We start from the raw sequence: 18,375 nt of genomic DNA on the forward strand, positions 1-18,375 counted from the left end.
TATATATATATATATATATATATATATATTTATTTATTTATTTATTTATTTATGTGCACACGCCGTGGTTGCTCAGTGGCTATGGTGTTGGGCTGCTGAGCATCGAATCCCGGCCACGGCGGCCGCATTTCGTTGGGGGCGAAATGCGAAACACCCATGTACGTAGATTTAGGTGCAAGTTAAAGAACCCCACGTGGTCGAAATTACCGGAGTCCTCCACTACGGTGTGCCTCAAATAAGAAAGTGGTTCTGGCACGTAAAACCCCATAATTTAATCAATTTATTTACATCATACTGCAGGCCGTGTAGCCCAAACAGGAGGGACAAGGTAACATATGACGATGACAAAATGTATTTATTAAGGGATGGCTCGAAGGCCTATAATGGGGAATAGGAAGAGGAAAAGGGAGGCGTATTCAGAGCCGTCCTAGAAGCTGCGCGTACTTGGCGAAAACCAAGAGCGAGTCCAGAATGACCCTGTCGGAATCCATCGAGCCAGTTGCCGGTCTAATCCACTCCTCGTAGGACGACACTCGCACCGCCCTCAGGTCCCGCTGCTGAGCGTGTCACTGGCACTCCCAAAACAGATGGGCTGCGGATGGCCGCGTGGTCATGTCGCAGTCAGGGCACCTGTGTGGTGCCTGGAGTGCTTCTTGGTCCGCGGAGGCTGTGGGAGGGCCGGGTTCCTGCGATGGAAGGGAGTTGGGAGAGAGGGATGGAGGGTGTCTTTCCCGGCGTGGCCGGTACTGCCGCCACCGCTCCAGCACAAAAAAATAAAAAAACACGCGTACAAAAGGCAGAATTGCAAAATATAAAACTTAAGAAATGAAACAATATAGCACAAAACAGCAGTGTTACTTAGGAAATACTAATAATATGAGTCTGAATTGATTCAGGGGAGTTCAGATGTTGGAAAGGGATGAGGTTCTATAGTTCTATAGTTGTATAGTTCAAGGAAAGAAAGAAAACTTAAAGAGGTTCGTTCTGGTAACGTAAGGGGAGAGAGCGACGGGGTAGGAATGACAGGTTTTCCTGGATACAGAGAGAGTTGTGTATGGACTAGGATCGAAAGAAAATTTACTGTTTATGAAAGAGTAAATGAACTTCAGGTGTATTATTTTTCGCCTCGTTTGAAGGGTGTGAAAACCATTTGTCTGCAGTAATTCAGTTATAGACTCTTCTCGGCCTTATGTGTAAAAAAAAATAAAACGTATTGCTCTTCTCTGTATCCTTTCAAGTGCGTTAATGTTGATTTTGGTAAACGGGTCCCAAATAACACACACGTATTCCAATTTGGGACGAATAAAAGTGGTATAGGCTAATTATTTTACTTCATGGGATGCATGGTTAACCTTATGTTGAAGTACACATAGCTGTCTGAAAGCAGTAGAGGCGGTAGCAGCAATGTGGATATTCCAATTTAGGTTGTTGGTCATGGTAATTCCAGGATACTTGTACTCACTCACTTCGGCCAAGGGGTCTTGGCCAATAGAATAAGCAAACTTCAGGAGTAATTTTTTTTTTTGTATACGTAGAAGCACAGATTTATCTGAGTTATGTTTCATTCCTCACTTGTTGCTCCACTCAAGAATGCTGTTTAAGGCTAAATGAAGAGATAGTTGATGATTAACTGTATTAATATCGTTAAATATGGTACAGCCATCTGCGAACAGACGAATATTGACAGGGGCCTCTATTACATCAACTATGTCGTTACAATAAATAAGAAATAGTAGTGGACCAAGCACGCTGCCTTGATGCACGCCAGAGGTTACTGAAAGAGAATCGGACTGTTGCCCATCAATCACTACGTACTGTTTTCGACGTGTTAAGCTAGCAGAAACCCAGGACAGGATAACAGGGAGATCAAGGAAAAGCTGGCTTTGTCACTCCGATGTTTCCACTTAAACTTGAATTATGGAGTATCACATCCCAAAACCACGATCTGATTATCAGGCACACCGTAGTGGGGGTACTTCGGATTAATTTCGATCACCTCGGTTTCTGTAACTAAAGAGACACTAAAGGCAAACACTAAGTCAAGCTAAGGTGATAGATTAGTGCTCGAGAATCTCTAAGTCGTCAATATTATCGCGAACAGAGCCTTAATAATCGAGAAATCGAGGTAAATACAGGACATGGTCAGAGACTCCCCCAGGTCATTCAGGCACTTGCCCGATGACGAAAGCACTTCTCAGTTAAGTTTTGTCACTAGTACCCAACTACTCGTTGTAAAAAAAACATTCCCGTATTGTATTGTAAAATGAAATAAAATTCTACTTGTGCAGTTCGATTCCATGTTTAGAAAAAAGTACTCGTTGAAGTTGCCGTTGACAACGACGTAGGCGGTCGACAGGTTTCGTTTTCGCTCGGTTCTGCGCCACCCACGCATTCGCGTTTCAACACTTTCCTGACCGCGTAGTGCTGCGCTGGTTTTGCTGACTCGCGAAACTCGCACAAACTGCAAGTAACAGAGAATTCAACGTTCATGTGATGCCGCGGGATGCCCGAACCACAGAACACCTATACAAACTAAGAGAAGGGGAACTGTACCTTCCACAGTGCTACAGAAATAAGCGTAGCGGTGGCGTCGTGAACTAAAGTATGCGACCACAGGTGGCGCTGTACAACAGGAAACGGAAACGGGGTTTTGCACAGTATGGCCGCTTTACCAGGTGTTCTGTGGCTTTACTGGGTTTCTGGCTGCTGCGCCTCGATCGTGCTCCCGCCAGTTTAGTTGCTGTGTGGCAAGCGTAACGCCTACATATATATGTAGGCGCTACGTTTGCCACACAGCAACCAAACTGGCGGGAGCACGATCTATGTAGGCGTTACGCTTGCCACACAGCAACTAAACTGGCGGGAGCACGATCGAGGCGCAGCAGAATACATGTGGCGCTGAGTCATATCGAGTTAAGGCACACTCTGAACCGACTTTTAAGGGCATCCCGAGCGGTTTTTCGTTTATTACGCCGCCGTTACCCCGAGTTGTGCCGCCGCGCTCCAGCTGTTGCATTTCGTGTAGGGCTACTGACAGAATGCGGTTTCCAGGTGGCACGATGGCCTAGACTGGAATAAACGCACACGACACCAAAGATTGAGTAAGCCTGAAAATATTTTATTTGCATTTTACAAGTACAACAAAAAGCACACGTCTACGCATCCACACAAACGCGGTTACATAGTCAAGAACATAGTCAAGAAATGGCTCATTGATAAGGGTAGCATAAACGCACAAGAAAGAAGACCTAAGCTACAAAACGTACGGTCGGCTGCTAAGTATAACAATTTCCCTGTCACCGCGTGTCACTCTTATACAGCATCTTTACAGCACTACCAGGCCGGGTAGTTTGGCGGAAAGAACGCAACAGCTTACGGCCGTCAGCTGCCTCTTCCTTACAGGTGTCATAATTATCCTAACCTCCGCATCAACGTCGTGCAAATCCGCATACAGGTATCTGTATCTTAATACATGTGTAGTGAAATTATGGTAGCCACTGCGTCTTATCAAACATGTACTGGTTTTGCAAATGCGCATTACAGCTGACAAAACGACATACTGAAAGTGAAGCACAAGATAACAAGGACAAAAGGAGGATACAACACTTGAAGAAGCAATGAAGAATTAGTAGGCGTACGGCAAACAAGCGATGACGGAGAACACGCAATGATGCATCGGGTGTTCTGTGACATCGGTTTGCGTACTTATGGTGTTATGGAGATCAACGGCATAAAAACGTACCTTCAAGCGTACTCCCTCAACCTCCGCCGCATTCATTGTATTCGACCTCTTAAGATACGATTTCGTCGTAAACTAAGCCTTTTCATGGCGCGAAACAAGCGTTGCGATGTCTCTGGAATGGTATTTAGACAGTCCACATCGACTTAGTATTTGCCTTTAGTGTTTCTTTGAACAACTTGGTCCAGTTCCCTCCGAATATAAGCTAAACGAAGCACAATCTTGGGAATCGCAATATGGACGCTCCTGTCTCTTCTGAATTATTTATCACATGTCGCATGCCACGCCCTGATACTATTTCTTATTTTAGGAATATGCGCATTTCACACGAAAGCGATTACTTCGATATGAGGAAATGGAGAAAACAATGTATGTTTTTGTCCTGATACTGTTTGTCACAATACGCATTTTGACCGTGAAACACAGATAATCCAAGCTTCCTTACACGTTTTTCTTTTAAACGTTAAAGAGCCCCCCTTTTTTTTTCTGCAAATGCCGGAAGCAGATAACGCTGCTCCGTCATGGCAGCTAACCTACGTTGAAAGACGCTTATTACTTTCGGCAACTTTCAGGGAAATATTTTTGATAACTTCCTTGTACACGTATGGTGTGGATGTGAAGTCGACTGGTGCTATTTTATTTGTAACTCCCCAGAAACACGTATACATGCCGAAATAAAAAATAAATAAAACGTTTGTGTGTGTGTGTGTGTGTGTGTGTGTGTGTGTGTGTGTGTGTGTGTGTGTGTGTGTGCAGGGCGCGCGCGAGAGTGGGGAGAAAATAAGACAGCGAATGAAAAAAATCAGGATGTTCGTGATGTGCGGACCGAGCATGATTCTCCGCTACTATCTCTGTCTCAGAGCCTTCAGACATTGTCCTTAAAGCTGCCAAAACATGAGGGAGCCCAAATCGGCAATAACGCCGTGTTTCTTAACGACCGAACTGCTTACGACCATCTCGGTGCGTGTGCACACCCCAACGAACGCGAACAGGAAAACGCAGAAAGAATGCCTTCCTTGCGCCATCTACTTTCATCTTCAAGAAACCGTTCAGTGTGGCTTTTAGTCTTTCACGTTAGATGGCGCCGCCTCTTTGTTGTAGAATGTGAAGTTATCTGAACAGCGGTCGCTTTAAGTATCTCTGGCCTCCTTGAAACCCTTGGGTTTAGCGAGAGCAGGGGGAAAGTAAACGTGTCCGCACTAGATTAGTAAGCGGCGATTAGAAGATTTGTGGAAGAAAAGTAGGTAAGCGACAAACAACGGAGGCTTGCAAAAACAAAGTTCACAATAGGGGTTCAGAAAGTTTGCTTATGGGAATTCATCGCTGTTTGTTTGTTTTTCTTTTCTTTTTTTGCTTTTTAGCATAGGTAGGTAAGTAAGAAATATAAGAACAAGAGCTTGGTGGGGCAACCCACCAACCCGTTCCAAAGGGGACGCTCATAGCATCCATATCCCATCTACCCATCCATATCGTTTTTCTCAGTGCTTTTTTTTTCGATGCTTTATTAGGTTCTTACCGGCGTGCTTAGCCTTGCGATCTCAAACCTGCAAGTTTCTCTGCGTAAATGTCTCCGACCTGTTAAAACAGTTGCACCCTTTGAGGTGTATATTTGTCGTACAACGATATCGTCATCTGCTTTGCTTGCGTTTCCTTTCTTGAAAACTCAGCGCTCGCTACTTTCCTGTCGAGAATGCTGTGTCACGCTGATAACGCACAAGCTGTTCGTGACTTGGAAGTAACGGGCTCGCACTGTTAAAGAAATACGGGCAGCACAGATGGCGATTATTGTTATCAGTCAAGATAAGCCCCAAAGGGTGAAATTTTTTAAGAATGCAGCACAAAAAAAGACAGATGCAAGGAGAAACCATGCTGCCGCGGATTAAACCGCATTGTTTTAAATACTGCCTTTTCTCGGCAATCGGTGGATAGAGTATGACCGGTTATTGTCCCAGTCATCGAAGTGCATTAACTCTGGTCGAGGGTAACATGACGTACGATCCAGCCTAGTTATGCTCAGTTACAAGAAAAGTTGAAAACAAATTTTGGGGTTTTATGTGCCATAACGCTCGGTCAGCAGCATGCATTTGCACCGTCATGTGTAAAAGCCGTATGCCCATATACTTACACCAGGCATAACGCCCTGTCGCGGGCCAGTCTCGCTGCAGTCGCCCTTGTTCACCCATCGCACGCTTGAGAGCAGCCCAATAACAGTGCCTAAGCGCTCCGTCACGTGTTCTTTTCTTTTTTTCATATTTCGCGGGCTTTCTTTAGAGCGCGGAAAAAAGGACGTGAGATATATCGTGTTGGAAACATTTTATTGAGAGGTTTCTCAAGGTGCTCTAAAACTTTGCGATCACACTTGGGGTATGCAGCCAATACTTAAAAAGTTGATTAATTAAACATAACTATTCCGTTAGTTAAGGGGAAAATAAATAAAATAGCCGGAGTAACACTAGGCCAGTGCCAACATTAAGCATTCGGTTCAACTCGCGTCCCGAGTGCCTTTCATCTTTAAACCTTTGGCTCAAGTTATGTGGGACACCCTGTATATGACATAAGCTAGGAATGAACCAACCGATTAACCTACGCTGGGCGGTATCTCTTGCTGGGCTGCAGCAAACGCTCCAAAGGGCTGATGTGTCATTCATGAGATGCAACAGACAACCGCATTTTCCGTCGATCTAAACATTTCGGTAGCGAACCTGCATCGCCAGAAGAATACCCACGTCAAAAGAAACCTTCTTGTGACGCACGGGAACTGCTTCTACTAACGTGCTCCCCAGACGACATAAAACCTCGAGGAGAGCGAAGTCTCTTGAATCACATGTGACCTATGTATTGTAGTAGTACGCTTGTCTGCGATGGGACTCGGCGACAGGATTCAGTGAGATTCCAAAACAGGTGCTTCGTTTCTTACCGTCGAAAGTCCCTACTATGAAGCACATGAATCTGTCTGGCGTCTGTGAGGATCCATAGGTTCTGTTTGTGGTCTCCCGGCCATTCTACAGCGCACGCCGTGCTGTACTACGCGCAGGTGGCGGTCACAAAGTCCGCCGCCATAATACATTGCAGCCAAACTCGACCCGAGGCGCCGCAGCCACCACTTGCGTTCACATACCGCGCGCGTTTCCAGCGAGCATTCAAAGCACAAGCATAAAGCATACCGCGCGCGGTTTTTAGCAATGCCATTTCTTCTTTGTCACCACATATGAGATCTATCATTTTCCTTTTCGCTTACAAGTGCCTCCCTTACATCAATTTACACACCTTCTGATTTCCGTGGTATGCCTTCGTTCGGACCCCATAGACTCCCTTCTGAAGCTTGTCTCTCCGCCATGACGCCTATGACGCCAATGAACAGCCTATTGCCTACGAGAAGACGCACCGTTTTCTAGGAGTAATAACAGATCGAGACCTCTCCTGGAGTCCTCAGGTCGCTTACCTAAAAAGGAAACTAGTGGTGATAACAGACGGGCTCAGATTTCTTACAGGAAAGTCATGGGGTGCGTCTGTGAGTGCAATGCCCCAACTCTATAACGCACTGTTCTTGGGTCTCCTACGCTACAGCTTACCTGTACTAGGTGGGACCGGTAAGACAATCACACAATAATATTGATTTCTTTCTGTACATCAACAGAAATCGAAGCAAAAGCAAAAGGCTATACAGCCTGACAGAGGATTTTGCTCCGAGATACAGTTCAGCAAGCAGTCATAAGCAGACATAAGATAATCATTGAACAATCAAAATTGTCTCTGGTTATATAAAAAAACAAATATCACACGGTAAAGAAAACAAGCAGATCGACATACATATATTGTGACAAGCAGCGAAAAAAAAAAGAAACAATATGTGCTAAGAAATAAAACATAAACAGTAAGATAAAAAAAAGTCAATACACATGGAGGTTGTAATCAACACTTAGTAATTAAACATGTTCAATGCAATTTTCTAGAAGAATTTGTGTAAACTTATTTTTGGAAATTTGTTTATTTAGGTCTAAAATGTTGCCAAGTTTATTAAGCAGACTGGGTATTTGATGCAGAATATGCTGCCGACCATAGGTAGTTCTAAGACCAACCTCTGAACCCTCCAATCTGTACAAGCTCAAGCTCTGCGGATTTGTCTTGGCCTTCCCAGGTGTGCATCAACGGCAGCAACAATAGCCATCGCGCATGACCACCCTATCAATACGTATATTCATGTCGACTCCTTAAGGTTGCACATCAGGCACTTCGCCCGACTTCCTTCGCATCATCTCGCCTCCCTTCCTGCCGCTCGACTTCGTTCAGCGTTTAGCAGAATTATTGCCGCCAACCATGGAAGTTTACTGTCAAAGTTCACGCCTGCAGCACGACCATCTCTACCGCTGTGGTGCCTGCATTCACTCCAGGCCCTTCTTGTTATTCCCGGCATCAAAAAGAAAACGGATATGTCATCTTTCGCCCTCGAACAAACCGTCCTTTCATTCTTACATGAAAAACACAACGAACGCACCCACACTTAAACGGACGGTTCTGTCTGCTCTAAATGTTCAGCTGGAGCAGTGGTACTTCCCGCTCAATCTGTCACTATCAAATTCAAGACGTCTCACGTTACATCATCGACGGCTGCAGAACTCGCAGCTATCCGTGCTGCTCTGGAGTTTATAGGTCCCAAATGACCACATGCATGGTCCATCTTTTGTGATTCAAAGGCAGCTCTCCAGTGTTTGCTGTCCCCTTTGAACCACGGACCAAATGTGCAATTTGTCGCAGACATCCGACTACTTTACCATTACGCAATCGACAAGGGACACAACATCATCTACCAGTGGATTCCGGGTGACTGCGGAATTTCGGGAAATGACAGAGCGGATGACGCTGCCCGGTCGGCCCATGATGGTGCCCAGATTGTACCCATACCACTGTCAAGAACAGATGCAGCCACAAATCCTCGCTCCCTCGCACGCGAGCTCACGCTAACTCTGTGGAACACCAGTGAATTCACGAACACACGTCTTCACAGATTGGATCCAAGTTTGCAACTCCGTCTTCCACCAGGGTTGCCACGACCGAAAGCAACACTTCTGTGCCGCCTATGGCTCGGCGTGGCATTCACGAACTCCTATTCCTTCCGCATTGGAATGGCCGAGAGCCTTGCTTGCGACACCTGCGGCTACGAAGAGACGATCGCGCACCTCCTCTGTGACTGTCCACGTTACAATGTGCAAAAAAAAGTGCTTGTGACCGTGCTCGAAAAACTGGACAATCGCCCCTTCACAGAAGAGAAAGTTCTAGGACACTGGTCCAGATGGGTTTCGGCACTCAAGGCCTTAAGGGATTCGCTCAAGTTCTTAAAGGGACACTAAAGGTTACCAGAAAGTCAAGCTAAGTGATAAATCAATGCTCTAGAACGTCTAAGGCGTCAATATAATCGCGAACAGAGCTTTAGTAAGCGAAAAATTGAGGTAAATGCATGACACGATTTGAGACCCCCCAGCGACATTCCGGTACTAGCCCGAAGACGAAAGCACTCCTCATCATAATTTATGTCATTAGTACTCAACTACTCGTATTAAGACGATCATTTCATTAGGTTATAAGACGAAAGAAAATGCTAATTGTCTATTCTATTCGATTCTAATAAAAAAATAACATTTTGACGTTACCCTTGAGTAGTATGGGTGATCGAAAGGTTTCGTTTTCGCTCAACTCTGCGCGCTCGACTTTGCCCCGCGCGCGCTTTGGAGTTTCACTTGTTTCTTTATCGCGTCGTGCTGCGGTGGTCCTGCTGGCTCGCGAAACTTGCATTTGGAACAAGCAGCGAGAATGTCACGTCCATGTGCTGTCGTGGGATGCGCGAACGGTCCTTGGAACTTGGCCAAGGGCAGTTGAAGCGGCGAATCCAATGTTACTTATCACTGTGTGCCAACGAGTAAACCTCTCCATTCGAAGTGGTTAAGTGCCCTACCTCTGCCACAGCGCGCTGGTAAAGAGCCGAAAAATCACGTAGTGTGCTCGCTGCCCTTTCGTCCAGAGGATTACGAGTTCAACGCCGACTAACTGAAGTCGCGTGAAGTGTCTTTCACAGCAGGCCGCCGTCGTAGTACGCAACGACGCCGGCAGCGCGAGCCCTCAACAGCAGGTCACGCTCAACAGTGCTGAAATCGCTGAACTCGAGCCCAGCATCGCGAGCTAACGTGTCGTCAGGGTCATCCATTGCAACGAGCGTCGAAGTTGGCGTCATAAAGTAAAGACACTGCTTATCGTCGTGCGCTTTCCCTTCCGCTAGCCACCATAGTTCCGCTTTCGCGCAGTTGTCGGCTCTGTCTTGACTCTGTTTCTGGCCGCGTGTTTGCGTTTTGTGCAGAAAAGCCGTAGCACCGTCTGCGGCAGCCGTTTTACTCACCGACGGCGCTACGTCACTGTGAGATCATGACGTCATACCCCTCGATCAGAGGGCGGGTGATTTGAACTGCGCTAGAGGTACGCGGACGCTTCAGAACGCATTTTCTCTTAAAAGAAGTCTCTTCTCCGCACGAAACAAGCGTTTCGAGGTTTCTGGGATGATATTTCAAAAGTCCACGATGACTTAATATTAACCTTTAGTGTCCCTTTACGGACATGTGAATTGTGCGAACGCCTTTGACTATCGTTGCGCGTAACATCGCGCTGCTGTGTGCATTTTTCTTGTCTTTTTATCTTCCTTCTCCTTTTATTCCCTTTACCCCTTTCCCCAGCACAGGGTAGCCAGCCGGTATTTACAGTGGCTAACCTCCCTGTCTTTCCTTCCCTTTTGTCTCTCTCTCTCTCTCTCTCTCTCTTGTATCCACGCTTACGGTATGAAAACGCACTGTCATCACGAACTTTCACGTTACAGGATAAAGCAGAGGCTTCGTACATGAGGGACTTCTAGCCAGATTCCTTAGTCGACCGTGCCTGCATGGCACGCCTTGATAGGTATCTCGTCCGTTGAATACATACGCCGTTGTTTTTTCGACAGTTAGAACAATGTTTCAACTTGACGCAAGCTCAAAGAAAGCGAAGTAAGCGCTGGAACTGAATACAGAAAGCTCAGTATATTCAACTATACTGCCGCCAGCACTGCAGAACGGTATAAAGAACTGTTCGGTGTATGGACGGCCGAACTCACGCCCAAGCACGCATTCGTTCTTACTTGTTCTCTGAAGAATCCTTGTAATTAACAAAGACGTAAGGGTGCTGTTCTTTTTCTTCTTACAACCAGCTCCAAGCGAAGCCCAGTGTTGAACGTCGTTCGAAGTCATGGGAGCACGCCCGGAGGCTTACTTGAAAACCTTAACATTTTGAGTGGCATGCATGGTCAGGACCTTGAGCGTGTAATGTAGGAGTAATCTGGCCAAACTGCTCCAACTTTGCGGAGCAGCATAGTGCTTTTCGTCATGCTCGGTGTATGACCGATTACGGTGTCCACAACCTGCAAGGCGGGAAATCCTCATCAAAGCACGCAAAGAATTGGGGGAGGGGAAGCTTACCTCATGCTAGGCGAGGGGAAGACCCCCACCCCCCCCCCACCCCTTCTAGATCCGCCACTTGCCACAGGAAGCCTTAGTTTTGATAAGCAGATCAGTTTTGGTAAGCAGAGTGGTTTATATGTCGGAGATGAGTTTGTGAATATAGGAAATCAGTGTTCCGCAGCTCACCGGCAGTATACAGATATTAGAGGCTTTTAGCTTGTCGGCTATTCCGGTAAACGGTAGCGCTTTGGGCGGATTGCCGGATTTGCGGGGGCGTAAACGTGAGCGGCCAGAGCGGTGCAGCCGCGTGGTAGCGTAGAGTTCAACCAGACAAGCACAGAGCTAAAACTGCAGTAACCCACTATATCCTGCTTCGCTACTCGTGCAAATTTTTGGCAGCGGCGCAATTGTGAACACGATTACGCCACTGTCGAAAATTTCCACCAGCAGCTAAGCAGAGCATAGTAATTAGCTTTGCGTTTGTGTGGTTGAGCTTTACGCCACCAGCTGGCGCCACCAATCTGGCCGCTCACGTTTACGCCCCTGCTAAACCGGCAAACCGCCCGCGCTTGCGGGAATATTGGACGCGCTAAATGTCTCTATACTGTATATGGCTCCCTTTATGTCTCTCGCCCCGGCCACGGCGGCCGCATTTCGATGGGGGCGAAATGCGAAAACACCCGTGCACTTAGATTTAGGTGCACGTTAAAGAACCCCAGGTGGTCGAAATTTCCGGAGTCCTCCACTACGGCGTGCCTCATAATCAGAAAGTGGTTTTGGCACGTAAAACCCCATAATCTAATTAATTTTTTATGTATCTCTAAAGGGAGCCATATACAGTAATTCTACCCGTTAATGCACTTCAGTGTAACGCTCCCCAGTGGCGATGCCGCCGCCTCTCTATTGGTTTTCTCACTAATATCGGCTTGTTCATGCCAAATGACAGGTATCCGTGTGTGCGCGTGAGCAAAGATGCCTCGCCGGAAACCCTCCACCTGAGGGGGTTATATTCCTCTTTGTTCGACAGGATAGCTTCCTGGGGGAAGTGAGTTGACGGAGACGTACTTTGGACACACTGTCAAGAAAATCTCGATAAAACGCAGGCGGTCGCGTTTAGGCGACTCCAGACAAATACATACACACACCCAAAGTACATTAAAAAAATCACAGGGGGCAAGGAAAGCAACCTATGTAGGCTCTGTTCACAAATAGGGACACTCACACACATACTGTGGGAATGCACCTCACTCCCGTTTTCACATCCCCCCGTCAGCAGCAAGACTGACTGGAGAGCCTGGCTCAGGTCCGGGGACGTCGACCGACCGCTTGAACTGGTGGACTGGGCGGAGAAGGCCAAGCAGGCCCAGGGCCTTACTTGAGCCCGATCCCTCAGCCACCTCCCCCTTTCCCCTTCCCCTTTCAATAATGTTTACCACCACCACCCAAGAAAACGTGGTCTCTTTTAAAACCATTTTGGACCATGGTTGGCCGTCTTTGCCCTTCCCCCACTCGGAGCTTTTCGTTGTTTGGTTGTGGGTTTGCATCGCCAGGTTGCAAATGAGTTGCTGGCTGAGTTGCTGTTTTTATTTACAATTCATTCGACTTATTTACTGCAACGCGTATCGTTCCCATAAAGTGACACGGATGATAAATTTGTGTGAATACGTGGTGACAAGGCTAAAGAACGGGACAAGATTAGACTACATAAGCGGGCCGAGTTACCATAAAATAAATGTTCTTCGTTTACGCTCCTGCTGTGCAAATATTGTTCCGCTTTTTTGCACCGTCCCCCAGTGTTCACATAGATATGGACCAACAAGCTCAGTGTGCGACCCTTCTACGATAATTGTGTTGCGCCTATGGACTTAGGACGTCACGAAAGATGCATGAGTGTACACTTACTAGTTTTCAGCGACAAATGCTTCGTCCGGCAGGACTCTTTAACCGTGATCGAGAATAGAGCTTGTTGGAAGTGACGGCTACTTGTGGACTTGTAAATTTATTTTTGTAGGGCTGCACTTATTGCTGTGCAAATTGATAGCAGGAATTTTAATTGGAGAAAAATTCGGTAGTTTAGCGCTGCTTGGCGATATCTAGCCCGTACGAAATTAAAATACACCTCATCATCATTATCAAAATTTGGCAAAGACACTTAAGACTGCTTACGTGTGGCAATGAAAGGAGAGGATTATAGTCCCTTTGGTGAAATATATTTTTCCATGCGTTCCTTGTCTGCGCATGCTCTCGCCTGCGTTCTAAATGCGCCTCGGTAAGGCCAAATCAAAACGCGCCAAGCGTCTAAACGCACTCGCTCGCCAGCGAGAAGTTCATAACTCGAAGGACCGCGCAGCGCCGTTGAATTGGACTGTAATGCTCATTATTTTCTACCATAATTGTATACACTCATGACGTGGCACCACCTCCTCCCCATTGGCTGGGCCGTCACTTGTACAATGACGTAGGCACACCTTTAACCAACAAGAACCGTGGATCCACCGTGGCATCGGAGAAGCGTGCTCGTCCAACGCCTCCTAGATAGCGCAAGGCCGGTGCACTTCGATCCCTGACGGCATGCTACTTTATACGATTGCCATAGAATCTAATGTGGACGCTCGCGAATAAGCCACGATGATTTTGACGTCACCACTTTCGTCACTCCGGCCTGGGCAATGGAAATTTCGGTCCAAATAGCATGATGTTATAAAGCACACTGCATAGTCCTGCTATCTAGGAGGCGCTGGCTCGTCTCGTACCCCGTAGGCTCGGGTTTGACTCCCGCCCAGACCGAAAGTTACCAACATTTCAAAGCCATTAATTTACTTTGTTTACAGAGACCTCCCTCAGAAATTTGACGTCAATCCGAGCATTTTGTGGCCTGTATTACCTTGTTGCGCCGTGGGGGATTTTTGCTACCATCTTTCGGTCACGCCGACTACGGTGACGGATTTTCGCGTTATGCGGCATATAATGATTTCGCATTAAAATGTAGCATGACAAACACACACCGGACCGGAAAACATTGCCGTAGGCGCTGACTGACATCTAGTAGCTTAGGGATTTTAAAGAATGTCCAAGGTATTTCCCACTCGCTCATTGTTGGCGATCACATATCGGCACCAATGCTGGAAGTAACGTGCGCACCTTGTCAAACTGTTTTAGACAAAGCCAGCTTACATTAGAGCTGTACAGTGAACTACAGTGAAGCAAGATGGACACCAGTATGGACCTGCCCTAACAAACATGCTACGCCTACAGAGCACTGAGACAACAAATTCTGGTTGCTGACTCCGAGGTGTGCATACACTCTTAATCTGGTTCCATATAAGTTCCAATTTGTCTCCCCAGTACAGACATATGTCCGAAATCTTGCAACGAGGAAAGGTACGCGCAGACTCAATGAAGTTTTCGTCCCTGACGTGAGCGATGCAGGCCGCTATAAAAACGCTAATGATTGCAGCCGGGATCTTCAATGCCGTATTTGCCGTGAACCGTTAATGACGCCGCTGTATGAAGGACACATTTGGTCTTAAGTAAGTTATGGGTGATAGTGTCCATAACATGCAGTATGGAGGTGCAAACACGACTTTGCTAAGAATTCCGTCCGGCCTGATGCTGAAAAACCGCCCCGCTTACGCTACCAGATACAGCGCCCATCTACCCCCCGCCCGTTCGCTAGTTCATACAAGAACACACTATACGATGGCGAGAAACACAAACTAGTTATATAGGCGATACATTGATATCTCCAATGGGTATTTAATGTCAATTGGATATTGCTCAACACGACTTTCAGCTTGCGAATAGCATGTCCTCTCATCCACCTAACTACACATGGTGTTATAGGCGAAATCCAAAAGGCTTTTACGGAAGCCCACCCATTCCTTATTAGAATGTCCGACACACCAATCTGTGACTCGTGCAACTGTGAAGAGACGATTGGGCACGTGTTGTGTTTTTGTGATCTCTGTGACAACAAGCGCGACGTTCTTCGGAGGGTGTTAAACCGATTAAATAACAGACCATTTTCAGAGACTAAGATTCTCGGACCATGACCCCATGCGTCGCAGGCTTACAAAGCGACACGGGCGCTGCTACGTTTTATGAAAGCGACTGGCCTCAGTGACCGATTATAGGCGTGAAGTTATGGACATCCGCATGTACTCACACCAATAGGACCTTCTTCTTTCCATCTCCTTTCTTTTCATCCCTTAAACCCCTTCACCTATGTAGGGTAGCAAACCGGACGTGCGTCTGGTTGACTTCCCTACCTTTCCTTCCTTCCTTTTCGTCCTCTTCCTCCGAATGCGAAACCGAAAGTCACATGATGACTCGTGAGAGTAAAGATTTTGATTCGCATCTGTGAAACAAGAGTACAAGAAATAAAATTTGCGCATATTTTCACGTACGTTCGTGTTAGTCCAATGCTCGACTAAAGCTTGTCAGCTGCGAACAGATCTTTATTAACCTAAGACATGTGGCCATCAAATAAAATGATGGAATGCATATTCTTGCATTTTGGGGCCCACAGGCAAACAAAGTTTCACCTTAAGAAGCAATATGTAATCTTAGCCAACTACAACAATTTAATGGCATGCGGAAGGTGCCCTCGACAGCAAAGCGCAACTAGAAATAGCACTGCGTCAATTTTGTGCCAGTAGTTTCCCTACACACATCTTTAAAAGTCTTCTAACGTTAGCCGGGGTCCCCCTTTAAATCTGATCGCAGTTTCTTCTGCCACTACGCTTAGCCACGCATGAGGTATCCTTCACCTTCGCCATAGCCACTTAGTTTGCACGGGTTCTGGATTGCTCGAAAAGCTGGGGCGGACTTTTCGGAACTGATGCTTTTTTTTTTAGAAAACACAAAGGCAGCTAGTGTCTGGGTGTGCGTACTCCCTGCTTGGTGCCACAACAAGAAAAGCCTGCAAATTTGTCATGGTTTAGGGGACCAACCATTCACTAGCACATCCCGCATTTTATCATCCGTTACAGGACAGGCGTTACAAATCTTTAGGAGCTGCCTCTCACTCACTTGTCCCAGCGACGAGCACTCGAGTAAGCGGTTTCTCAGTGCGGCATGGTGGATGCTTGAAAACTGCGGGGACAGCGACGGTATCGCGAAGGGTTGAAGGGCAACGTTAGGAAATAGGGAAGAATGGGACAGCGGTCGTCTTTTGTACAGTCTTGAGAACCCCCCTCCCCCAAGACCACTTGACTTCACTAACAAAAACAGCCTCTAGATGACCCGGCCGGTTTTTTTTTTCCTTTACACGAAGCAGGGTCAAAAAGTCACTGATCTGCCGTGTTGGTCCTCCGAAAAGGTCGTCAGTGTGGCTGCGTGCCGAAGAGGTGGTGGACCCTGGACAAATACATTGTGTTTCTCGTTTCGCATTCACCATGCTCGTTGTTCGTGGCTGCCAGAAGCACGCCTGAAAGAAAACAAAAATGTCGAGTAGTAAGAAGGGGTCGGGGGAAGAGGGGGCGATTGGAATGGGGAACACATGTCAGAACATAAAGATGTGTTGCTTGCAGTCTTTAGCCGTGGATTTCGCGGTAGTTTTACTTTACTTTTCTTGTTTTGTTGTTGTACTCGTCCTAGTGACGGACATAGCCAGAAAGGAAGGCACGTGGCTTCCAAGGCTTTCCTGACTCACTGGACGTTGCTCTGAGCCGAACAAAGTGGGCAGCTTACACGACTTTCATTGAGGCACTCAACTTGCAGTTGGGGGCAACAAGCTTTCGAGAGCTCGCAGTAAGCGTCGTTAGAGGCACGTGTTCGTGTTCACCGAGTGTTGGCAAACACGTACATCGTGTCTCATTAATGACATCGCGTCTTCGTGTTTCCCACCGACTGAGTCATTGCGTCCGGCCAAACGTGAAACGGCTTCTGACCGAAACATCACTTCCATTTCTCCGTGTACGTATCCCGATGACTCTTGGCACCTAACGTCTGTTCTCAGCTACTGTCGTGCTCCTATTGAGAAAAGGCCTATTAGCGGCACGCCTCTCATTTCACTCTCCACAATATTTTATTGCCGGCGTAAACGCACTGGCCTGGCGACAGGACAGCGAAAATGCAGTTCGCCTTCAGCTGGGGTCCGAATCAGTGGTTTGCTTGCGCATAGCAGATTGGTCCTCCGCATCACTCGCATTCAAACGAAATGTGTCCTCACTACCTTCGCGTGCTAAGAAAATGCAGATACTGTGTAGGCAGGGTCGTCAAAACACTTGACAACGAGACAAAATGTTTTCATGGTACGACACCTTCGTGTTTATGTTCATTATAAGGCTTCGACTAAGGCCAGCTGGCATGACATCGTTCTGTTTACTGCGCTATAGTGTTGCACCAAGGTCAACATAAAAGAAACTGAGGGTGCCCCCTCAAGAATGCATTCTTGGAACTCTTCTTTTCTTTAATTTGTATCGATAATCTTTCCAATTGTCTTTCTAACACAGAACCATATTTCTAGGCAGATGACACCTGAATACTAGCTTTTGACCGAACGGTGTGTGCTTTCACGGGCAAACTTAACTTTGACCTCAACAACGTATATGCAATGGCGCCGCCACAATGGCCTTACAATTCATCCTTTTAATGCGATATTCAAGATATTCTACTCCAGTAAAATAACTCCTTAATTTAACCCGCTAAGTACCCTCTGGAATAATTTTATTGCCACAGTCGTCGAGGGCTCATTTCTCGTAGTAAGATTAGATTCTAACCTCAAGTATGCAAATCCCATAGCGTACACTAAACGAAACTTTATGTATGTCATAAGAACACGACAATATTTAACGCGACAACATTTTACAAGGTCAATCGTTTTTAAATTATACTTCACCTTCATTCTTAGCCATCTTAATTACTTATCCCATCAACGGGATACATCTATCCAATTCACCTGACACCGCTACAATACGTACAGAGCCAAGCTATTAGAGTAAATTAAGTAAATCATGGGGTCTTATGGGATGAAACCACGATCTGATTATGAGGCATGCCATAGTGGGGGACTTCGGAATAATTTAAATCACCCCGGGTTCTTTAACGTGCACCTAATTCTAACTATACGGGTGTTTTCGCATTTCACACCCATCGAAATGCGGCTGCGAATGCCAGGATTTTATGCCGGGATCTCGTGCTTACCAGCTAAACACAATA

General features: G+C 46.6%; 1 long non-coding RNA gene across 1 annotated transcript; it reads right to left on the reverse strand.

Annotated features, from left to right (window-relative positions):
• Positions 1-336: 336 nt before the first annotated feature.
• LOC142577807 (uncharacterized) lies at positions 337-16,636 on the reverse strand. Its single transcript, XR_012827069.1, has 2 exons — positions 16,507-16,636; positions 337-686 (listed from the first exon to the last, which is right to left on the reverse strand). It is a non-coding gene; the product is annotated as an uncharacterized LOC142577807 (long non-coding RNA).
• Between the last annotated feature and the right edge of the window lie 1,739 nt (positions 16,637-18,375).

The sequence above is a fragment of the Dermacentor variabilis genome, chromosome 4, assembly GCF_050947875.1.
Source record: "Dermacentor variabilis isolate Ectoservices chromosome 4, ASM5094787v1, whole genome shotgun sequence".
In the NCBI taxonomy this organism is placed as follows: Eukaryota; Metazoa; Arthropoda; class Arachnida; order Ixodida; family Ixodidae; genus Dermacentor; species Dermacentor variabilis.